This window comes from Drosophila serrata, unplaced genomic scaffold (genome assembly GCF_035046125.1).
Source record: "Drosophila serrata isolate PLE 108 unplaced genomic scaffold, ASM3504612v1 contig_275, whole genome shotgun sequence".
Taxonomy (NCBI): domain Eukaryota; kingdom Metazoa; phylum Arthropoda; class Insecta; order Diptera; family Drosophilidae; genus Drosophila; species Drosophila serrata.
In genome coordinates this window covers 3260960-3283073 of record NW_028257173.1, presented here as the reverse complement: position 1 = coordinate 3283073, position 22114 = coordinate 3260960, and the positions used below count along the sequence as shown (strand labels likewise).

The following is a 22114-nucleotide window of genomic DNA, read 5'->3' as shown; positions in this document are numbered from 1 at the left end:
TCATGCCAACACGAGTTTCACAAGCGATGCATTGAAGCTCACTGGAAGGATAGCGCACAATGTCCGGTGTGCAAAGTATCTTGTAGACCAGCTATCTCAAAGCCTATAGAGGGATCTGACAGGCAAACCCGAAGTGGCTCGAAGAAACGGCAGCCGTTAGATACAGTTTCTCAGCAAGCATTGGATAATACAGCTTCAACCTCAGGACAAAGTTCACAAACGAACACAAGTGGGGTCAACAATTCAAGCGTTTTGACGGCTAATGCTATTACTTTGCTGGCTATGGAGCGAAGGTTACTGGCTACGCTTTCAGAGAGGATGACCGATTTAATTCAAAATTCCGTAACAGATTGTATCACCAGGGCGTTAGCTAATTCAAGTCGAGGTATGGACAGTGCTCAGAGTGAGCATTCTTCACAGCGGTCGCTGGGAAACGATGATGTTAGGGGCGGATCTAGAAATGAATCCAGAAGCGAATCAAGACAAGTCCTCTTGGCTCCTGGTTCTCCCGCTTCTCAAAGAAGCACTTCCTCCGACTTAGTAAACCGACCAGATAAAGTCGTGCATATCCTGAACGGATGGAAAATCAAATTTTCGGGCACAGGAGTATCTGTAGACAATTTTATTTACAGAGTTGATACATTGACTCGGGAGACTTTAGGCAACAATTTCTCTTTGCTGTGCAAACATGCTAGTGTCCTATTTGAAGGCAAAGCAAACGAGTTTTACTGGCGATACCATAAAGCTCATGGAGAAATTAATTGGGACAGTTTCTGTTCAGCTTTGCGCCTTCAGTTTCGGCAGAGCAGAGACGATGGCGATATCGAAGAATTAGTTAGAAACACTAAACAAAAGCCGAACGAATCGTTCGATTGTTTTTATGATACCATTACTGCATTAGTCGATCAGCTGGAACATCCCTGGACATCGAATAAGTTAATTCGTGTTCTGAGAAACAATTTGCGGCCAGAGATTAGACATGAAATTTTAAATATTCAAATTAATTCAGTTTCGGAGTTAAGAGAGATTTGTCGCAGGCGCGAAGCCTTTTTAGCCGATGTTAAGCGGTCCAGTGGCTACGCGCGAAGCACTCCGTTTAGAAGGGAAGTGTCAGAGTTTGGTCAGGAATATGAGGCTCAGATAGATTCCGAACCTGAAACTGATGGTGACGTCGAAGCGTTTTCTTTGTTGTGCTGGAATTGCCGCAAAGAAGGCCACCGATATCAAGATTGCGTTTCGGAGAGAAGAGTATTTTGCTACGGTTGTGGAGCTGCAAATACTTACAAGCCAAGTTGCAGTAAGTGTTCAAAAAACTCCAAAGCCGGCATTTCGAAGTCGCAATTCAGACAGAAGTCTTCGAGTGCCTCACGGAACCAAGCCACGATGACCGAAGAATAGAAGATGCAGCTGAGGTTGCACAACTCCCTTTCTCTGACATTCAACAACTACCTGCTAGTCCCTTGCTACATAGCAAAATCTCGGACTTAAGAGAAATAATTTTACCGGAGGATAACTTTAAATTACAGGATGTACAACAACACAGGTCTCGCAATTCTACTCGTATAAAATCATTCTGGCAAAATGTTAAACAATGTAGAATTGGCATCGAGTACATAAGCTCTCTACCGACAGGACCAAAAGATCCTCGACCCTTTTTGCCAATTAATATGTTAGGTCGAGTAGTTTATGGCCTGTTAGACTCCGGCGCATCAATAAGTTGTGTTGGAGGAAACTTAGCTCGTGAGGTAATATCCCAAGGGGATTACAAAGCAATTAACAGCAATGCTACTACGGCTGATGGCCGATCACAGCAGATACTAGGGTATTTCAAGGCGGATGTTGAGTACGCCGACGTTAAGAAGCTGTTGAAAATTTACATAGTGCCCTCACTGAAGCAGGATTTGTATCTTGGGATAGATTTTTGGAAACTTTACGATCTTCTTCCCAGGAATTTGTTTATTTCCGAATTAGACGCATCGGAGACTGACTGCAAGGACAAAGCTGACCAGCATCAATTGTCCGAAATAAATAAAGCCAAGTTGGCGAATGTTGTGAATTGTTTTCCATCATTTAGTCAGGAAGGACTCGGTAGGACCAATCTCATATCCCATTCCATTGAGGTGGGCAATGCAAAACCAATTAAACAACGCCATTTCCCTGTCTCGCCGGCCATAGAAAAGGCAATGTATGCCGAAATTGACAGGATGTTGCAGCTTGGGGTAATAGAGGAGTCCGACAGTGCATGGTCTTCTCCAATCGTTATGGTTACGAAGCCTGGAAAGGTTAGAATTTGTTTGGACTGTCGCAAGGTGAACAGTTTCACCGAAAAGGATGCATATCCTTTACCTCAAATTAGTGGCATTCTGAGTCGCTTGCCGAAGGCTGAATATATAACTAGTCTTGATCTAAAGGACGCTTATTGGCAAGTGCCTTTAGACGTGGCTTCGCGCGACAAGACAGCGTTCACTGTTCCTGGTAGACCGCTCTATCAGTTTAAAGTAATGCCGTTCGGGCTGTGCAACGCTACTAGTACAATGTCTCGGTTGATGGACAAAATAGTGCCAGCTCATCTTAGGAACGAGGTTTTTATTTACCTAGACGATCTCTTGGTAGTGTCATCTAGCTTTGAGAGGCACTTAGAAGTGTTAAGAGAAGTTGCGTTACACTTGAGGCGTGCAGGTTTGACGATCAATATTGGCAAAAGTCACTTCTGCATGCTGAGGGTTCGATATTTGGGCCATATAATCGGCGATGGTGGGATTCGAACTGACCCTGATAAGGTTGCAGCAATTAGAAATTTCCCATTGCCTACAACTTTGCGCAGCTTGCGAAGCTTTATGGGTCTGTGTGGATGGTATCGCAAGTTCGTTCCAAATTTTGCATCTCTTTCTGCCCCGTTAACAGATCTGATGACTACAAAAAGAAGATTTAGTTTGACTGAGGCAGCAATAAAATCGTTTGAGGAACTAAAACAATGTCTTAGCGAGGCTCCAGTTTTATGTAGCCCCGACTTCTCCAAACCTTTCGCTATACATTGCGATGCTAGCAAAACCGGAGTAGGAGCTGTGTTGGTGCAAGTTTCTGAAGAAGGAGACGAGCGTCCTATTGCTTTCATTTCGAAGAAATTAAATAAGGCGCAAAGGAACTACACAGTCACTGAGCAAGAATGCCTAGCAGCAATCGTAGCTCTTAAGAGTTTTAGGGCTTACGTTGAAGGACATAAATTCAAAATAATAACCGATCATGCTTCATTAAAATGGTTAATGTCTAATCATGACCTAAACTCGCGTTTAGCTCGATGGGCTTTGGCCTTGCAAAGGTATAATTTTGAGATTGAGCATCGCAAAGGTTCGCTTAACGTAGTTCCCGACTCCTTGTCTCGGGTGAACGAAGACGTGATAGCGGCAATAGACTTGCGGGAAGGATTCCTTGTGGATCTTAATTCCGATCATTTTAAATCAGAGGAATATACGCAGCTCGTTCAAAAAGTGAGTGGAAATCAGGCAAATTTTCCTGATCTCAGGGCGGATAGCGGATATGTTTATCGAAAGGCAGAGCATTTGACAGGAGAGCAAGTGCACGACGAATATGCTTGGAAGCTGTGGGTGCCTAAGGAACTGGTGCCTGAGATACTTTCTCGAGCTCACGATAGCTCGTTGTCTGCTCATGGCGGAATACACAAGACAATTGAGAGAGTCAGGCGGTATTATTTTTGGCCAGGACTCGTGGCAGATGTCAAAGCCTACATCAACGCTTGTGAAGTGTGCAAAACAACGAAAGCACCAAATTATGTTTTGCGACCACCGTTAGGGAAAGCACCAGAAAGCCAACGATTTTTCCAACGCTTATTCATAGATTTTCTCGGACCTTATCCCCGATCTAGAGGTGGAAATATAGGTATTTTCATCGTGCTTGATCATTTTTCTAAGTACGTTTTTCTAAAGCCCGTAAGAAAGATCGACTCCAGTGTCGTTATAAAGTATCTCGAAGGAGACTTATTTATGTCGTTTGGTACTCCTGAAACGATTGTTTCAGACAATGGGTCTCAATTCCGGTCGCATGCATTTCAAAAGTTGATGCAGCAATATACTGTTACGCATACACTGACGGCAGTACATTCGCCTCAGGCTAACGCCTCCGAGCGCGTTAACAGGTCCGTCATCGCTGCAATTAGAGCGTATTTGAGGCCTGACCAAAAGGACTGGGACGAACACCTAAATAGGATCAGTTGCGCACTAAGATCGTCCGTGCATTCAAGCCTGGGTACTACACCCTATTACATGGTTTTTGGGCAGCATATGGTCAACTCCGGGTCCACATACTCTTTGCTGAGGAAGCTCAACCTTTTGGATGATCGATCCTTAAAGTTAAGTCGTCAAGACTCGTTTGACGTTGTGCGGGAGAAAGCATGTAAGCGAATGCTGGAGAAACACTCCGAGAACGAAAAGAAATACAATCTTAGATCTCGAGTTGTGTCTTATGCAGTGGGACAAGAAGTGTTTAGAAGAAATTTTAAACAAAGCAGTTTCCAGACCGGATATAATGCTAAATTTGGACCTTCTTTCGTGAAAGCAAGAGTGCGAAAGAAATTGGGAAGCGCCTACTACGAGTTAGAAGACTTGCAAGGAAAACCCGTAGGCACATATCACGCGAAAGATATTCGCCAATGATCTGGCTTCAGTCGGCATCAGTCTAGGGTACCAGTGGCATGTATACCCTAGCCAGATGTTACCGGGGGGCTTTTGTAGTGGCGACTGAAGACCCTGCCACGGAAATCAGCCTAGAAGGATGCTACGCTTTAGGTGAAGCCTAAGCCTAGCTTCGCCAGTGTTGCCGATCACGTAAAGGTGGTCAAGCGACTACGTAACAAAGCTTTGAGCAAGCTTGCACGTGCCGTAATGTAGAGCTGCATTTAACTAAAACGCGTTTTGGCATATTTAACAGAGAATTTACATTTGCTCTGAAGACGAAGAAGAGCGCATTTGCCAATTAGGAAATTTTTTTCAAGCCGACTTTCCGTTTCCGTGGGAGGTCTTTTTAAATCAAGGTCTAGAAGAGCATAGACGTGTCGGGTGCTCGTAATTATCAATAAATCAGACAGTGGCAGTGAATCGCGTAAACCAAGTGTTGAAGTGGCCGCTGAAAGCTTCGCAGAAAAAGTGAGTAGAGAAGTGCCAAATTTGTGGGGCACAGTGAGTAACCTTTTTGTTGCCCAGGTTAGGAAAACTAGAAAATTGGAGGCAGCAAAGCAGCGTCGACGCACGGCCAGGGCCAAAGGTCGACAAGACCTTTCGCCAAGGGAAAATCCCTTAATTTTGTTACCAGGGCTCAAGCCAGCGGGTAATTATGAAAATAGAGTGTTTGTTAAAGGCAGTGCTTACTGTTTGAATGGAAAAATTTACAGATTGGGCCCTGCAGTAAAGAGTCAAGTCCCTAGGCAAGGGGTACCCCTAACCTGAGGGGATGAAGTAGAGAAGCTACAACCAGCGCAGGAGGAGCCGATCCCCAGGAAAAATCAGGCCAACAGCGCGGATGCGCAACTCATCTCTTGGCCAGCTTCGCGTCGGGAAAAGCGATTAATTCTTTTTTTTTGCGAAAATTTTGCTAACCTCGCGGGTTAACCTTGACCTGACCCCTGTGTTCTAACCTCCTCCTAATGCAAGTGAAGAATAATTTTTAAATAGGGTTATACCCTTAAAGCCCATTTTGGTTACTTTTTCTTCTGAGTTTTGTGCGAACAATTTGCTCTAACAAAGACAATGTGATTAATGGCCCAAAACATTTGTTAATATTGGCCTTTGAATTTAAAAACTTATGCTCGAATTATGCTCTCGATCTGCTTGCGTCTAGCCGTGAATTTAATGAAGCCGAATAACGAAAATTTATGCTGAATTTCCAATATTTTAATTTAATTTATTATTAATTTAGTTTTTTTTTATTTAATTTTTGCACCTTTATTTTTTTTACTTCAAATTAAGTTCCATTGTTGCATAGCAAAAAGAATAATAATATAAGAAAAATAGGGCCATTCGGACTTTAACCCCTTTTTTCCAGAGAAAATCTTCGAGGGAGATCGATCTTCGCCGATGGAAAATTGAGTGAGTCAAAAAAAACCATTCGAATGAAAACATGCAATTGAAAAAAAAAGGAAAATACTTGAAAACTTAAACAATTTAAAAATGATTTAATTTAAAATATACAAAAATAAAATCTCCATAAGCTAATGCAACAATTGAAATTGAAATTGAAATGAACTAAAGACATGAAGTAAATTTATTTTAATAGTTAATAGAAAAGAGAAAACATGAAGTAAACGAACATTTAATAATACAATTTAAATTTGATTTAAACTTTTAAGAAAAATTATTTCTTTTGAATTTTGTGCACAATTTTTAAACACATATATGTACATCTATGCACCTCCTCAAGTTTATACATTTTAATTTTAGCTTTTATTTATCTTTGTTAGCTTTAAGTATTGAATTAATTTTATTAAACCTGTTTTAATTTTAAAAACCATGTTAGTTTAAAAACCGGTATATACCGACTCGTAGGATGACTCCACGGTCGTAGGGTCCTGAAGGGATCACCAGAGCCATGCTCTTGCGGCAGGTGATCGTAGGTTGGGTGGGCACAAAGCGAGCACAACAACATCTGTGTCTCTGCATTGTATAGATTTTCTCTCTGTCTTCTCTTCTCTCCACTTCCGCTTTTCTTCTGTCTTCTTCATGTTGTGTGAATTTTGTTTATCATTTCTTCCGGTTTTGTTCTAGCTTTTATTTTGTCGCAGCACGCTCAATTCTAGTCTTTGTAATAATAATGTGTAGTCGTTGTCCGAGATCTGGGTGAGCAAGACCTCCACCCCCAAAGCCGACGAGCTAGAGCCGGAAAAATAAAGCGTGCCCCAGCAGCCCAGATCCTCACCAACCCCGACGAGTATATGGTTGCACGCTACAGTGGATGGCTTGGATGAGGGAGAGAAGCAAATGCAGACATCGTTGAGCTCATTTGCACTTTGACGCGTCCTCAGCTCAGAATTCCATGACACGGCATCGTGTGGCAGGACGAAAATGCAGCGTCAGACTGGTGCAGGTCCCTGGCACTGGTGCAGGTGCAGCTGACGGCAAATGGCAATGTTAACGAGTCCACAAAACAGCACCAAAGAACATGGCAGCCCGTCCCCGAACCCGGAACCCGGAACCCCAAAGCCCAATGAATCCAAGCCCCATCGTTTGGCCCCGCAAATCGATGCAAATAAGCAAAAGGCGGCGATATTGCCCAGTTTAGTCCTTGAGTCCTTAAAAGCCGATCACGCTGTGATGTTTTTTTCGAGGGCATTTCGACTGTAATAAGAAGTATACCATTTCTGTGGAAGAGTTCAAATCAGGCATAAAAGTGTTCAAAATAGGTTCGATTATTATAAATTCTTTTTAAAGAAATATTTCTGTAAATTCAACAACAAAATTTAAAAGCTAAATAAATCCCTTAAATCTAGAAGCTTCCTTTAAAAAGATATTTTTGTAAGAGTATTCAAAGCTCTACAAATCAATTTTTTTCTATCCTTTCAATTTTTTTGTGTTGGTTTTCCTGGCTGCCGGTTTGCTATTTTGATTTTTTTTTCACTCTCTCCTTATTTTGACTCGTGTTGTCGGTTAGTGAAAAGTTCAACCGCAATGTTCAAAATGACAGCGTAACAGGAGGGGAAAATCTGTTAAAATTTCAGCAGTGAGAAAGCGTTGCCAACCGCGATGGCAATAGGCGCTTAAAAAAAGCTAATGGAACATATGGATGCCAGGGCAGGGGCCAAGCGGATCTTAACCCACTCTCAGACCCCCCTGCCCGAGCTCCGGCACTCATTCCTAGCCAAAATACTGAAAGGGGGTTTCATTTGCCCCAGACATTCCGACATGTGCCATGCACTAGGAGAAATGATTTGGATATTTTTGGATATTGGTATCTAGATATATGCAGCTGGATTTTTTATTATTTCAATTTGTATAAGTAATTTATAGTGTTACATGTTTTATTTATGAGTAACTTTAAGTGGAACTCCTTGTTTACACATTATCTATTTGATGATTAGTAAAAATGTGTCAACAGTGCGAATGAGTAATATTCTACTAAGAAATAATATTACTCATACGCAATCTTTTGAGTTTATATTATAAATTTTTCCCTATAACTTGTATTTTTAATTTCCTGTATAAATATATTATTTAATTTAAATGCAATATCTTTGGATATTTGTTTCTATATAATTCGATTTTTTATTAATTTTTAATTTGTATGCAATTTACTATATTTTAATATATAAAATAATATAAATAAATGACTCTCTTAAGGAGTTACTAATCATACAAATTTAAACATTATCCATAAAATTTTAACTTAAAATCTGTCATCGCTGCGTATGAGTGATTTGCTCTCTCATATAATATTACTCATACGCAGTGTTGATCTTTTTAATATATATTCTAAATATATATGTTCCTGCATTTTAAATTTAAGGTAAAACTATTCTGTTTGATTTAAGTGCAATATATGTGGATATTAATTTATATTCGCAGTTCTATTTCTTACTTACAACTTACTTATTTAACTTTTATATTATGTATTATTTAAAGTTATACAATTATGATTAATAAAAAAAAAATACCTCTTATAAAGATGTAAACATTTTCTATAAAATTTTCACTTAATCTCCGTCAACACTGCGGATGAGTAATATGCTCACTCAACTAATATTACTCATACGCTGTGTTGACTTTTTTTTATTACATTACTCTATTTTATTTTTAATTGAAATTTCTTCTGTAGAACTTTGTTATTTACTTTAAATACAATATTTCCTAGCAGTGCACCTCTTCACGTACAATTTCCGGCTGAACACATTTTGTGGTCGGGCGCAAATGCATTTATATTTGAGCAGCAGCAGCAGCAACAACAGCAGCAAAAGCAACAGCAGCAACAACAGGACACAGTGAAAGGACGATGGGAAAAAGAAGGGCAGGGAATTTAGTAGTGGGAGTAAGGGAATTGGAAGCTAGGGAGAATCCAAAAATAAGGAACGAACGGGCAGGGAAATGGGCGGAAAAAAGTGAAGTTACCATCGGCGACGCTTTGGAAAAGCTTAAGCCATTTCATTTTTGGTTCGTTGGCGCTTGTAGCATTTACTATTTTGCACTATTTTTATGACTCACAATGGGGGCAGCAAAATGGTTAAGGCGAAGAGGAGTGGAGGCTGGAGAGAAACTTGGAGCAGCCGCTCGACCAGCCACAGGGCACTCATATTTCTTGGAACTCATACAAAACACTCACAAAAACTAATAGAGAAGCCAGCCCGAGAGCCAAGCTAAATAAACATTGGCAAGCTGGAGAGCAAATACAAAAAAGAAAACTCGATCAATATATGTTGGTGATGGTGATGGTGGTGGTGGTATTATATGAATGAATTCTTTTTTGTTTACTATACAGGGATTGCCCTTTTGCAATTATTTCAGTTTGGGAACCACGAGCTTGGGATAATCTTTATTGCTTTGTCAACAAATGTGTTAGGAAATAGATAGAGAACTTTTTTGCTTCATCATACTAACTTATAGATAATAATGGTTTTAATGGAAATCATTAAATTTTAATACAAAAAACTTAATTATTAATGTAACAAAGATATTCTTGACTTTACTGAAACTTAACTTCTTCTTTTCTATACAAAATGGGAGTACAGACTTTCCTATTCTTCATTAATTTCACCTTCAAGCTGTTCCCATAACTCTTCCTCCCTTTAATTCTTCATCTAGAATTTTGCCATAATTCTCCATCTACTTGTTCCTCTTGATTGTTCAGAGACTCTGTGAATTCCCGTTCATATCGAACATAAAACCCAGAAACAAAGCAAATGCCTTTAGTTCGATTGGCTTATCATAGAGAAATCTACTGCCAAGATGAAGCCAAGTTCCAAGTTCATTTGCAATTTATTAAACGCAGCTATAAACAAATCGAAAGCGAAATGCTCACCATGGCCCCCCCAATGACCGCATTTATGTCGATTTAAGCCATATCGCCTGGCTGGCTGGTTGGCTGGACCGAGGCCATAAAGGAGAACCGAGGAATGAGAAGCAGGATATATAGAGTCACTAAGTCAGTCGGTGCTGGGCTTATGTCTCTCCGTCCGGCAATGGAATTGAGGCACAGCGTATTTTGTGGACTGCAGACACGCACCAGCCTATGGAACATGCACGGGGTCCTGATGGCAGGGGAGCAGATTGCACATAAATAGCAGCCAGAAGTCAGTCGAAGGCACACTGAGAGGAATTTGAATTGTTTAAGGGAAAATTCAATTTTTGACTGCTCAAAATAATGTATAACTAGAAAGGAAAGTAACTTTGGGCAGCCAAAGATTATTAGCCTTGAAATTTGTAATTAAATTATAGAATTGAATCGGAAATCGATCATAACTAAGCTTAATATCATTCTTTGAATCGATACTTAATGATATGTTTATATGGCAAATTTCTCGAAAAATCCAAGCCTAAAAAAACTCATAACTCAGCCAAAAATTAAGTAATTTTAATTCGGAAAGCTTTCCTATGTTAGTTTTTATTAGTTTAATAAATCTGCATACTAAAATTTACATTTTAAGAAATTTGAATTTTTATCAAATTTTTACTTTTAATTTTAACGATTTTAACCCTTAAAAAATGTCGAAAAAATTTTTAAATTTTTTTTTCTGCCGGAGATGGCTATATCAACTCGGCTTTTTGTGCTGATCAAAATTATATATGATTTATAGTGTCGGAAATGACTGCTTCACTGAGTTTTGAGCTTTTGACTGAAAGTAGAATACTCTAAAAACAGAATTCTTGTTATAGGACCTATATCTTTATTTTATTATATTTGAACTTAGTAAAATATTATGTCTTGATTGATAAAAATATAAATAACACAATAAATCCGTGCTTTATAAATATAAAAAAATATAAATCATATAATAGTTAAAATATATATAAGAAACGAACCTCCTTTGGTGCCTTAAAATTCCAGCAAAACAGTGATTTATTTTTCCAGTGCATCCACGGGAACTAAGCTAATTTACTTTCATATGAACCGAACCGGACCCACATCACAGGGGGGGCGCTTATTTAAGGGGGCGTGGCAGATGCGAACCGACCCCAAAACCCAAACCGAGGTGGAGGGCGAGGCGAACTGAATGCAATGAGCATCTACATAACGCCCAGGAGTGATTTTCTGTGTCATTTGGTTGTAATCGTGTCTGTTGTTTGTTACTTATTAGCATGTGAGTGTGTGTGTGCGCTAGTGCTTCAGTGTGTGTGTGTGTATGTATTTGTGGCATATTGCATGTTCTATGCCATATTGCGCCATTTGCATGGATGAGAGTGTCTCTATCTGAGAGAGAGAGACTAAGAGTGTGTGTTTGTATGGCACTGCATGCATGTGCGTTTGCAGTTTGACTTGTCTTAATGGTCATGTTAAACAAATGTTTATCAGGCCATGCAGCTGCTGTGGTTCCATCCTTTTGTCCTTTGGTCTTAACCCACTAAAGTACTAAAGCCCCACACCTTCCGCCAGTCAAGGCCATTAGTCAAATCGTTGCTGGTTGTTGCTGCTGCTGCTGCTGCTGCTCCCTGCAACACGAGGCAACACGAGCAGCAGCAGCAACACACATGAAATATGCATAAATGCACTAAGAAATATCTAAGGTTAAGGTTAAAGTTAAGTGTTTTGGCCAAAATGGCAAGCTGACAAATTTCATATGCAAACATCTAATAGCCAGAAGCAGTACAAATGCTTGCAGTCCAGACACAAGGCCGGGGTTAACTTATGGCAGCGATCTCTCGCTCACAAAACAACTAACCGGATTTTGTTATTAAATTATTATGATTATACTTCCCCCACATCTGGGACTAACTTTATCACTTTAATTGGCTTTCCTACTACTATTATTAGGGTTTATGAAAATGAAACTTCTGCAAAAGCTAATTGAATATTATGATTTTCTGTTTTATTGTCCACAATTTGTTTAAAATGAAAATAGTTTATTATATATTACCAGCAGAAAGTCGAAATTGCTGTGAAATGAGAGAGCTTAGTCGAAAGTTTTAATGTTAATCATCATCCTTAATGAATCACATGAACCTTTAAATTTAACCATTAAATTGGTTTCTGTTTCTGTGTTAAATACCACAGTCTCTGTTTCAAATTCAGCATTTCGATTAAATCTTGTTCATTTAACTCTCCACTGGCAGTTCAAGTTATTTAAGAGCCAGAAGCACGCTCTGAATTAACATGTAGCATATATGTTGATTTTAATATAAACATTTATTAACGCTTTTGCAGTTCGTCTGGCCGAAGGAAGTGCACATATCATAACCATTGCCAGAGGCTTCTGTTCGACAGACAACTGCTGCTGGCCATTTCAAGTACTATTTGCACTAAAAATCCCCACTTTTTCCAATCAATTTTTCATGTTAAGCGAAAAACGGTAGTTTTTACTTTTAAATGCCATTAAATTGAAAATAGCCAGGGGCAAAACAAATAACACCTTTTATGGCAGGTGCTCGAAGACTAAAAGGTTGTTTTGCTGAAAAAATATATTCGGTTATTTGGGGTTTAAAAATGTGTGTCTACAAGTAAGATTTAAAGTCTTGCTCTTAAAACGGAGATTTTGTGCATTTTCTTTTTCTACAATACAACAATTTGTAATTCTTAATTTTTATGAGATCTAAAAATATAGTATATAAAGCTATATAAAGTTATCAAAGAAACTGCTCAACAACTAAGCTAGCAAAGGTTACACCTTCCTATAATAAATGCATTCCATATTTTTACACAGCTTTTTAATAGATTTCAAATCCAAATCTATGCTAAATTTTAAATAAACTAAAGAAAAAAGAGCCAGATGGTAAATATTCACGCTGTTTGAGCTGACAAAAAGCAACTGGTGGCAAATGACTTTCTAGTTTTCCGTACCATTTCCTCCTTTTCGCATACTTAAGAGCAAAAATCAAACTCAATGCGCTTGTCAAATAAATATTACACACTCACACACATACACTTACGAACAACCATGTTCGCTTAGTCACACACACACATACTCACTGAAAAGCGGAAGCTAAATGCTATAAAAGCGCACTCCCACTTCCGCTTCCTTCAACCCGCTCTCTGCCGCTGTTTGCGCTACGTTTTCAGTTGAAAGGCAAAATTAACAATATGCAAAATTCATGTTAAAATATCGGAAAAATATATATTTCTTTCCTACGCGCAAGCAAGCAATCCCTTTTTCCTTTTTCCCCACCCTCTTTTTTTCCTGCAGCCTTTGCGCTCTTTTCGTTTGGGTTGGCAGCAGAAATAAAACAGCAAAAAAAAAAATAAAGAAGTAAGAGGGGGAAAATCGAAATAACCGGGAAACGGGAAGTATGGATAATAGGACGAGATCGAATGCTAAATATCCTTGAAGCTTACGATAGACATTTGTGGACTTCTGAAATATAGTTTTTGAATTATTTGTATTTTATTTAAAGGTTTTATTATGGTAAAATCAGGATCTTTGTATTTGAATTTGAAATGTAATATATCAACTCTTATTTCTTCATTGCAATATACTTTTATTTATTCATTGCATAGCTAAGTCTTTGAAGTAACCCTAATTCCCTCTCTTATATATTGCAGATCATTATTATTTTCACATATCTTTTCTAATTTAAATGATTTTTTTTATAACAATTTTCTTAAATTAAATCTAACATTTAACAATTTATAATTTTATGCTTATAATGACAATAAATACCAATCAAATGTAAATTCCTGTTGACGAATAATTCCTAAAATATTTCCAACATCCGCTTACAGGGTATTCAGCAGAAAACAAGCATTAAAGGGTTTGTGCGGGTGTGTTATTGTTGTTGTCTTTTTTTTCTGTCTGAGGGTATGAGTACATTCGAGCGGTTTTCATATGCTCGATGCCAAGCAATAAAAATGTAACTCCTGTTGTTGCTGCTGCCATTGAACGAATGAATGAATGAATGAATGAATGAACGAAAGCGTCGACCCGTCGACGACTCAACTTCCACGAGATGCGAAATCGAATCGAATCTCGAAATACTTTTTGGCCCCAGCTAAAGTGAGCGCCAATATATGTGTATACCAATATTACGTATACGTAATATTACGTATACGTATATGTCTGTAATATATATTCGTGGCCGGGGGTTGTGATGAGGATTTGAGTGTGTGCATATAAAAATACAGTTATCTGTTCTATTTGCGCATTTATAAATATTTGCTTGCCTCAGTTCTCGACATGCACATTAAACCAAAGGCACCAAACCGAAGTGAACCCAAACCACTTCTTCACCATCCACAGACTCCTTTTCTGTCTGAGTTATTGAATAAGGCTTCTGCCATATACTAGAAAGAGAAAGAGAGAGAGCAAAAGAAAGAGAGGGAGGGTGACTGAGAAGGGGTTGCCGACCTTTTGCCCTCCCCCCGCCCGTAACCAATCCAATCCCCATTACACTCATCCCGCTGGGATTGCGCTGACACCCAAAAGAAAAGCGGAACCTTTAACCCCACTGCTCTTTTGTGTTCAGCTCCGGTCTTTATTTGAATTGTTTGGGCATAAGTATGTCAAATTTCAAACCATTTACTGGCTCCTCCGGCCAGTGCATAAAACGGAAGGACAAAAAAAAACAACACTGAGAGTTGGCTCAAAAGGAACACAAGTATTGGGAGATGATGGTTTTAAAGCGTCTTTTGGGGGTTTTTCATGTTGAGCCCAAGGTCACAGGCTTGGCTTTCCCATGTTTACATGTGCCAGTTGGAAAAATTTAATAAATATTATATTTATGAAGAGATTATGTTGAAGGGTGAGATATTGTAATAAAATGGGTGTATTTTAAATATTAAAAAGGGTCGGTCATCGCATTTCACATATGTATGTACGCTCTGGCAGTCGTTAAGAGTAATTTAAATTGCATATTTAATAATCGCATTAAGTTGATTTTAATTGGAATGAGGACGAAGGCTCAGATATTTATATTTAAAAGAGATCCTTTGAGAATAATTTATTAAAATATAATAAAATATATTTCATTGATAATTAATATAAATAAAGTGTAAAGATTAAAGTCAAATATCATTATAAACTAGAATGATAAATGTGTGTAATAATTGTTATATACCTTTTACGGTGACTTTTATTTGTTTTAATAACTTAAACCTGAAACATAATCAGTTTGTAATTTTCATGAAGAAAAACGTACGGAACTAAGCTTCTAATTGGAAAATTATTAAGTAGATTTCTAGCAAAAGTATTGGTAATTATCAATTTTAATATTGTTTCCATGGAAATTCAAAAGTTAAATACGAACATTTAGACGAACTTTATATTGACATTTCTGATCTGCCTTTAAGCCTTGAAACGCACTGTTGTAGCTCTCCAGGGCATAGTTTGTTGGGAAAATAAAATACAAAAAAAAAAATGCTCCACTGTTTTTCTCTCTCTCTCTCTCTAAGTTTATTGGAAAAAAATCAAATTAACTTACTCTGCATATACATGAAAAGTTAGAAAAGTTGAGAAACTATCTTCGACACAAACACATTACACCTCCTCCTCCTCCTCCTACACCTCAAGGTCATCTGCCATCTGCCAGAGCGCTAAGAGTACGCAATGGTAGGGAATGGAAAAAAAAAATACAAGAAGCTTGGAAAAAAGTAAGGAAAATTTCATTTTCAAATTGCACCCCAGTGACACATTTAGCAGAACTCCTAACCTTTCACTTTGCCACCGAACCATACCCCCATCATGCACTCCAACCCGAACTCTAGCCCAGCCAGTGGAGATGCTCCCAAGACAATCGAAAAACTTTCAGCCGAGTTTTCCGCTTTTCCCGTTCCCAATTCGAGGAGTTTTTCATTGTTTTTCTTACGACTCATTTCACGTTTTAATTTCTAGGCAGCACCGACTTTCTGCGTCATTTGACACCGACGACAAAAATTTGTCGAGCAGTTGGACAGGATGAAGTGGATGAGTGCACTGAGAGTAACAAATATATGGAAGGGAAGGGATTTAAAAAATAATAATTTGGTTCTCGCAGTTAGCTGCTTAGCTCTTGTATTAATATGTTATTCTAATGGCAGTGAATAGCTTACTCCCTCCCTCTCTCTCTATTTCCCTCACTCTCTATGTCTCTCTGGCTCATTAATAATATAATATAGTAACAGCAGTGAACAGCTTGTTCCCTTTATGTCTCTCTCTCTCTCTCTCTCTCTCTCTCTCTCTATGCCTCTATGCCCATCTCTCTCACTATGTTACTCTACTGTTATCACTTTCTCTGCCTTTCTCCAGAGATCACTCTTTCTCTCTAGCTCTTACACTCTCTGTTGTTCTCTTGCTCGAGGAGTATAAATAGAGGCACTGAAGGCCCGCCGACTTCAGTCTGTGTGGGGGCTACCCAGTGTTAACATCTCTTGTAATAGTGATAGTGATTACCCTTCGACCCCCAAAAATATCATCTGGCCAATGGAATGCAGTTGGATAACCAGGAAGAAGCTCACTGCGATCCAAGAATATAACTCTGCACTGGAAGGAATTAACCAATGTCCGGTAAGTCTTAACTATGATAATTATATACAATACTCAAAGTTTATAGCCTAACTTAATTATAAACTATATTAAATATTGAAATTTTGCTACATTATTATTATTATTATTATTTAAGTCAGAAGCTTGTAAAAAGTGAAGGGGTCGTTTCCGACCCTATAAATCATATATATTCTTGATCAGCATGAACACCCAAATCAATCTAGCGTTGTCTGGTAAAAAAAAAAAAAATTTCAAAAATTTTTCAAAATTTTATAAGGGTAACATCGTGAAAATATTGACAAAAAATTTAAAAAAAAAAATTAAATCATTTCAATTTCAAAACTCAATATGCAGATTTGTTAAGTTTACAAAAACTAGCACAGAAGAGTTACCCGAATTGATCAATCAATTCATTTTTGACTTAGTTATGATATTTGAAAAACATTAATATACCCAATGAGCATATAAAAATAACGATTTAATATACCTAGAAGGCGTATATTTAGACAATGATTCCCAAAAGTCATATGTTTTTATTTCAATTTGAAAGAAAATTGCAAATAAGTTTCTCTTTTATATATATTACTTTATTAAATATATGTTTGTTATTTTATGAAACCAATACAGTATACAAGAGCCACATTTTAGCTATTTTCAACCCCATTTGTAATTTAAATTAATGCATTATTAAAACAATTTAAATTTACAAATACTAACTCCAATTTCTCTGCCTGCATGAGAGATTTTAAATATTTGTCTTTGCTGGTTGGTGTACTCGCACTAAAAATCCAAATTGCTTGCCTCACTAAGAGTTCAATTACGAGCTGAGCTCATGGAGGATAATGATAAAGTGGGGATGATGATTAGGATGATGGGGCATCCAGATGATGATGGCCCACATTGATAGCAGCTGCGATTGATGAGTGGGCGTGGGGGGGCCTGAGAGGGGAACCAGAAATGATCTAGGAGGTCTAGGTCCCGACGAGTCCGAGCAATTGGTTTAAATTTTATTTATGAGCTGCCATCAAATCAGCATAAGTAGGTTAAACGCAAATGTCAATCGTAAATTCGCTGACTTCCAGCCACGCCCACCACTCAGCCGCCAGCCTTCCGTGCCCGTAAAGCGGCCAAATAAATTAAATTGTCGCCCTGTCGCCGCAGCTGAGCTGAAATGCTAACCAAAGTACGTGCCACCATCGATGTGCAGCATCTCTCCATCAGGGAACCGGAGTCGCCTCCCAGCTCTCAATCCCCCCCCCCCCACAAAACAAAAAAAAGTGTTCCGCAATATTTCATAAAGTGGAGATGGACGGCACGGAACGAGGATCCGGAAGCAGCTTTATAGAATTAGCTAATGCTGACATAGATACCCAGCAAACGGAACCTAATCCGGGGCCATCGTTTGTTTAGCCTAAATAAGGGAAAACCACGCCGATTGTAACCAAGAAGTGAGGTTTTTTTTATTTAGGCCTTGTAAAAATCAGTAGAAGGTGGAAAGATTCAGGGATAAGTGCCAGTCCTAGTCCAGTTTAACACGCTAATTGGCATTTATTTTAGTCTAGGCCAAAGTAACAAAAAATTCTATTCTTTTCCCCCTCTCATAATTGACTTTGATAGAAAGTTACAAAGAGGGGGAAAAATATGAACAGAATTTTAAGTAAATACGATTCTGTTTATGCTAAAAAATTCCACTTTTTTACAGTGTTGAATTATTAAAGTACTCATAAATAAACACTTAATCCAATTAGTAAACAATAATATGATTTTTTGTAGATCTTTTTTATAGGATTTCATGAATATTTATTTCAAAAAAATTTAGTTTTAAGGGCATTCAATTATTAAGCAGAGTCCTGTTTTATTTTAAAAGCTTATAATCAAAGAAAAAATGGCAAAAAGTCTTCAAAATTAACATTACATATAACAAATTTATAAATTTCTGAGGAAATTGATATCTAAAATTTAAAAAAACCAGCTGACAAGTAATTCAACCATCACAAATATCCACAACATAAAGCCAAGCCTGGTTAAAACCCCACTCTCAGCCGGGGAAAACTTCACTTGAGCACCAACGTTCTATAAAACAAAGGCGAAGAGATATCAGATGTGCTAAACATTTTGTTACAATGCTCTGTGTGTTCACATTAAAGTGAAGCCTTTCAGGCGATTCTCGGTTGGGAAATCTCACCGAAGGAATCTCTATGGTAACCACAGGCGTAGCAAAAGAGGGGAACTAGGTGTCTTTATGTCTTAAAATATATAATCTGGGAATTAAACCACGGAAAATCTATACCTAAGGAATTCTAAAGATTGGTAAAATATTGGTAAACTAATTATTCAAGTCTTTAAGAAAAATTTTTTTTAAAAAGCCATACAAATATTATTGGCAATATAAAAATAAAGTCCAAGCTCAAACAATTTTTAAATATAATATAATAAAAATGAAATAAATACAAATTAAAAATATATAACTTAAAGAATATAAATTTTAATATTAATTTATAGAATTTTTTTTCCTTTTAAATATTTTTAAAAATATAAATTAAACCTACATTAGTCCCCCTCCTAGACATGTCCTTGCTGACACCACATATACGCTGTGGGACACGTGTTCATCTAAATCTTTCAGTTAAAACTCAAGCATTTCTCACTAATGATGAGGGTGCCCCCCCACATCATCATTCACACCACACACAGTTCTCAGCACCACCCCCACGTCACCATACCCCCGCTCCCAAGCTCTCCATCACTTGCTACTGCCTTTCTGGCCACTGTCTCCACACTTGTCCTTAGCCTGGTTAAACCTGTTAACGTTAACTTTTGCTTCATCCCGGCATGTCCCACACCTCCTGCGATCCTCGAAGCAACCCAGCAACTGGGGACAAATTGATGGAGCCTCCTTTGAGAGGGGGGAGGACCTCCCTCGGCTCAGTCGTGCGCACTTGACCACACATTGGCGCATTGTCACGCGCCGGGCTCCCGCTTTGGTCTGGCCCTCTGTCACATGTGAGTGACCCACCAGCATATTCATCAATAGAGTAGCAAATGCTTCAAGCCAGAGAGACCAGCACCAGCTCCAAGGACCAAGGACTAAGGACCTCCTTCTGTTTCCACTCTCACTCCTTTTGGGCTAACAAAAAATCTGTTAAAATAAATCACAACAATTTGTACATTTTCGCCTCGTTGGAGACCTGGCTAGCATGCGGGGCATTATCAGGGGGTTCCGAAAAAAGAGGGTTCCGAGGAGTTAGTTTCCCACAGCCGTAAAGATGATGGCAAAGGCGACACATGGCAGCCAGCAGGAAAGGCATCCCTGAGTTCGGAGAGGACAATGTCTTCGCTTGGCTTGATTTTTTGGACGATTAAGTTGTCATTTGGCTGCGGGTGGATGTTGCCTCTGTTAAGGAACAGAGGCGGTATGGGTTTAAGTCAAAAAAAAGGGGATGGTAAATTAACAGTAAAGAAATTAGCAATAAATTAAATATTTAAAAACGAAATTAACCAGTTTTTGAGATATACTATTAACAGATAATTTACCTAATAAATAAAAGAAAGGAATAAGTATTGCTGAAGATATTTCTATAACATTTATTTATTATTAAATATAAAAAAATCATTAGTGTACTTAAATTTTAATATATAATAGTATATAGTATATAGTATTCTAATATTATATTTTCTATAAAATTATTTCACTATCTCGGGAACATTTGATTACGAATTTTAAGGACTATTAAAATTATTTAATTTGCTAGAAGTTAACCATAAGTTTACCTTTTTTCATTAACTAGTATATAATGTTGTTTATTTTGCAGTTTACAGGGCTTTTTAATTTAAAAAAGTATTTAAACACTTTCTTAAAATTTCACTAAATAACATCCCCCCTTTTTCCACACCCCTGCCTAACCTGACCGCAGTTATCTGTCCTTTTAGCCAAGGCTGTGTGGGCGTTGTCCTGCCCAACTTATGACAGCTTTGATTGCAGTCAATTTATTAGCAGCTTGCCGCCCCAAAAGAAAAATCTGTTTGCCAAAGGTAAGCCAAGTACCAAGGATGGTTATGGTGTATGTGTGTGTTGTACAAATGTCAGTCATAATTGCTTAATCCCGCTTTTTTAATTAGCTGCCACCTGTGGCCGCCGCAACCGAAAGCAAACAAACCAAAACCAAAAACCAAACGAATCCAAGCGGACGAAAAATTACACAAAAAAAGGAATATCTCTCACGCAAAAAAGCTGTGAATGTTTGCCGGGATATGCTTAAAACCCTATTACCATGGTAATCCCTTTGACAAATGAATTTTAACATGCTCACACACACGGGGAAAAAGCCGCGATCTAAATTCCAGAGGGGAATCCCAATTTAGAATTGAATAATGTAGTTAAAAAGGAGAAAAATATAAATAATAAATATAATATAATTAAAACCAAAAAATCAACTTTATATTCTCTCTAAAACCAAAGCTCAAGAAACTAGCCCCTTCAATGTAATTTTTCTACATCACTACAAAACTAAATAGGTATTTTTTATAGTGTACTCACATCGGAACACACACAGTCAATGCTCGGCACCTAGACATCTGGCTGTCACTGGGCACAGAATGAGAAATAGACGCACACCGACAGCGACTGGGAAGGAGGCGCGAAAAAGTATGCTATAAAATCCGTATGCTCGCTGTCACCTCTTTGCGGGAGTAATATGTAAGTGTGTTTGTGTATGTGTGGAGCGCCCATTTTCATGTGTCTTGCACCATAGACAGGACATGAAAAGCGAATGAAACCATTAGGGAGTTGGCGTCCAACAGTGATTCGGTTTTTGGATAATTTGCGGTTTTCCCTTGGCCATCCAGAAACAGATTTTTGGGCAATCGTTTTGAAAAACCATTTGGTTTCAGAAAGAATTTGTCTTTATTTTGACTTTAAAAAGGTTCAGCTTTTTGCGGATTTGTTTATTTTTAATTGTCAGCAGCTGGAATTTAATATATTTACTGAAATCTGGTAAGGTTTTACTAGATTTCTACGTAAACACTTAAACAAAGCTGTTTCTACCTCAAAATTTATAAATTGAACCAAAGAAAAAAAATATTTATAGCTCTCTTCTTAAAAAGTGTAAGTTGTATGCACCCAAAAATAAATTTTAATTGCAACTGTCGACTGCAATGAATACTTTAATTATTCCTTTACTAAAAACTTCAACCAAAAAAAATGTTTGCAATAAGCTGGCTCCAGTGAAAGTCACGAACTTTCACTCGTTTAACTTTCTCACACTTTGCAGCAATACTTGCTTGCCCCTCTCTCACACTTTTCGGTTGCAAAAATAAATATTTTAAAAATATTCATATACGAGAACGTATATATATATATATATATTTTTTAGCAACATTTTGTTGCAGCAAGCGACTGGAGAGCCATTGAAATGAAGGCGCCGCATGACATCCACCGTGGAGCTTTTGGCACATCCGAAATAGCTCCTTTGATGCGTGAACCGATGGAGCTGTGCCCCCCAGGAACCGGAGCAG

The 22114-nt window shown here is 38.1% G+C and overlaps 1 long non-coding RNA gene across 1 annotated transcript; it reads left to right on the top strand.

Annotated features, from left to right (window-relative positions):
* The first annotated feature begins 4743 nt into the window (after positions 1-4743).
* LOC147643406 (uncharacterized) lies at positions 4744-6516 on the top strand. The gene is made up of 3 exons (XR_015272133.1): positions 4744-5159; positions 5217-5340; positions 5405-6516. It is a non-coding gene; the product is annotated as an uncharacterized LOC147643406 (long non-coding RNA).
* Positions 6517-22114: the final 15598 nt, after the last annotated feature.